This window comes from Eschrichtius robustus, chromosome 2, assembly GCF_028021215.1.
Source record: "Eschrichtius robustus isolate mEscRob2 chromosome 2, mEscRob2.pri, whole genome shotgun sequence".
NCBI lineage: Eukaryota > Metazoa > Chordata > Mammalia > Artiodactyla > Eschrichtiidae > Eschrichtius > Eschrichtius robustus.
In genome coordinates, this window is record NC_090825.1 from 39,548,218 (window position 1) to 39,551,564 (window position 3,347).

The 3,347-nt window shown below is 38.0% G+C and overlaps 1 pseudogene; it reads right to left on the reverse strand.

The window, feature by feature from the left end:
* Positions 1-1,598: 1,598 nt before the first annotated feature.
* Positions 1,599-2,213, reverse strand: LOC137756447 (ADP-ribosylation factor-like protein 6-interacting protein 1 pseudogene; annotated as a pseudogene).
* Between the last annotated feature and the right edge of the window lie 1,134 nt (positions 2,214-3,347).

The following is a 3,347-nucleotide window of genomic DNA, read 5'->3' on the forward strand; positions in this document are numbered from 1 at the left end:
GGGCTTTCACTGCCGTGGCCTGGGTTCAATCCCTGATCAGTGAACTGAGATCCCACAAGCCGCATAGTGCAGCCAAAATAAAAAGAAAGAAAGCTTTTAGAGGGTTTTCTTCAAATACAAAATACATAGAATAACTAATAAGAAGACAATATAACAAAATCTATAAGGTAGATAAGAGGATATCTTTTTTTTTTTTTTTTTGGTTTCCAGCTTTTTTATTTTTCCCCTTTTACACAAAAAAAGTAGAAGAAATAATACAGGATTAAAACTGCAAAAGTAGTTAATTGGTACAACACACATACACAAAAAAATCCAGATAGGAAGACAAGCTTATTTACAATGAGGAAACACATGTAAATTATGGTAGTTTGTATATGAAATATTAAAAAAGAAAAGTCAAACATATGCTACATGGTGCCACTGTTTACAGCAATACTGAAGGGGAGAAAACAACTTTTCTTTAGGAACAGATATACCACAAGGTCCAGGTTTTATAGCATCAGTGCAATAAATTCACAAAACTATATTACAGCTAGTTAATCAGTTTAAGAATTGTTCCCAAATATGTCACATTTCCAGCCCTCAGAAGTTCATTCCTACAGATTTCAACTACTCCATCTATGGGGACCAAAAGCAGCCAGTGTTACCATAAAATGAGAATCTTGAGGCTTACCTTTAAAGGCTTACTCTGGTCTTGAAAAACTAGTAGGATTTTCTACTGAAATGAATCTTGACTGAACACAGGAAGAGTTTTGTTCTTTATTGGCTGGTCTTGGAATGAAGGTCATAGACATGACTCTTAACCTATTATGTACTTTAGTTTCAGTTAGCTGAAAATCTGAAATTAAAAGTATGCTAAAGATCCTAAATACCATCATGTGTAAGCCTGCTACTAAAAAGCCTTTAAGGATGTACTAACTTTAAGTGCAAGGGAACAAGAGTTCTAAGCCTGTCAGATTCCCCATTTGGGAGGAAGGATCAATGTTTCCAACAAATTGCTAAATTCTGCACAAGGGAGAAGCCAACACATACTAGGCCATGGAATTAGGTTCATTTTATTCCACGAGGATTCTTCTCCCACAGTATCGAAACAGAATGAGGAATGAATCTTAACTGGTCTCTTCATCAGAAGTGGTAAACTTGGTTTCTGTATTCACGAAGCCAGGCAGTTGTTTAAGCAGACTGTGGAAGCAGCCAGTAGAACCAGCTTCCTGTAGTCACAGACCACGATCTCGTATCCAGCTAAAGTGAAGATCAACTTGCACAGTTATCCCAAGCCACTGTTAACTGTACTAAAGGATGAAGTTCACCACTATATTATTTTAAAAGTAAGAGTTCAATTAACCCTGGGTGAGAAAAACCAAAACAAGTGGTAATGACGAATGAGTTGTCCATATAAGGCCAGCTGATGAGAACACACCCACGAAGACACTGGGCATAAAGCCTTACTTGGCAATTTGGAGTTTCTACTAACTAAGGGCAGAATGAGGGACGGCAAAGAGCTACATCTGTAACGTTTTAGTATCCAGACAGCATAACAGACACTGTCCCCAAGGACAATGTGTACACCATTAATCACACTGAACAAAGCAGATGCATTATTTATTTTTCTTTTCTTTTTGCTTGAGAAGCTTGTTTATCTCTCTTTTGGCCATTCCAATGTACTTCGAAATGATTCCATGTTGGTTTAGTCCAGGAAGCAAGAGTAAGAAAGTCACTATCAGGTAGGTGAGAAGGAGGTTATGGACTTGCTGTCCCACCCAAGCAACTGCAGCAAGAGAAATTGATCATGGTCATGAAGTACATTTTAGGCTTTTCTTTCTTTACATAAGGAGGCGTTTCTACCAGCCCACAGCCCTGCGTCGAGTTTTTACTAGATTTTTGCAAATTTCAAGGACTCTCTGCTGTTGCTCAGTGGTCCATTTATTGGAGCCAAAAATTCTAGGCACTAGAATGGGAACAAGGTAGTCAGCCAAGCACAAAAACATAACAAGACAGGAAACACCTGACAGAATGGATGGATCTGGATAGTAGATAGTCAGAAACACCAAAGAAACCACACCCATGATGGCAGGTGGAAACCAGGCTCTTCCCCATTGGAGGACTTCATCTGCCATCAGCATCACTTCTCCCCATCTTTGTAGCTACTCTTCCAGACTTGCAGTCTCTGCAGCCAGCAGACTGGTGCTGCGAGAATCTCCTTCTGCCATCGTTCCCGAGGTGCCCCCTCAGCTAGTGCAAGACGCCCCCAAAACTGGCCTTCCTCAGAGCCACTCACGACAACCCTCATAAAAGGATATCTTAATTAAAATAAAATAATTAAAGAAATGTACTACTGTAGTGACAATATAATCAACCAGAACAACAAAAAAAGAAAGCTCAGAAACATACATACCAATATTTAAATATTTTATAAATAAAATTATTCTAATTTTAAATCAATGATATCTTTTTAGTTACTGATTTGTTGGAAGAAAAAATTAATGGTTAAAATGAAAGGAAATAGGGGCTTCCCTGGTGGCGCAGTGGTTAAGAATCCACCTGCCAATGCAGGGGACAGGGGTTTGAGCCCTGGTCTGGGTCTGGGAAGATCCCACATGCTGCAGAGCAACTAAGCCCGTGCACCACAACTACTGAGCCTGTGTTCTAGAGTCTGAGAGCCACAACTACTGAGCCCTCAAGCCACAACTACTGAGCCCATGCACCTAGAGCCCGTGCTCCACAACAAGAGAAGGCACCGCGATAAGAAGCCCGTGCACCGCAAGGAAGAGTAACCCCCACTCACTGCAACTAGAGAAAGCCCGTGCACAGCAATGAAGACCCAACGCAGCCCAAAACAAATAAATTTAGTTAAAAAAAAAAAAAAACTTAAAGGAAACAAAAAAAACAAAAATACCGTAAAAACATACAGGTAAACATTTATATAATTTTAAAATATGATCAACTTTTTTTGAAAAAAGCATAGGTAGTGTATAAGAATTGATTGGTAGATAGCATTTTATATACAAAGAGTTCTTAGAAACAAATCAAACATGAGTATCTCAGGGCAAATGGAGCAAAAGATATAAACCAGTGAGTCACAGAGTTTGAAACACTTATGACCAGTTAAACTATAAAAAATTTAAATCTCTGTATTAATAAATTTTTAATTAAATGTAATACCATTATTTTATACATCAAAGAGATTTTTGATATTGAGTTAAACACATGAGAGTTGAATTGTATATTATAATTAGACTTAAATCTCAGCTTCACTTTACTACTTTGGTGATTTTGAGTGAATTATTTTAATTCTCTATGCTTTTTTCCTCATCTGGAAAATTCAGTTTTGTGCCCCTATTTCACAC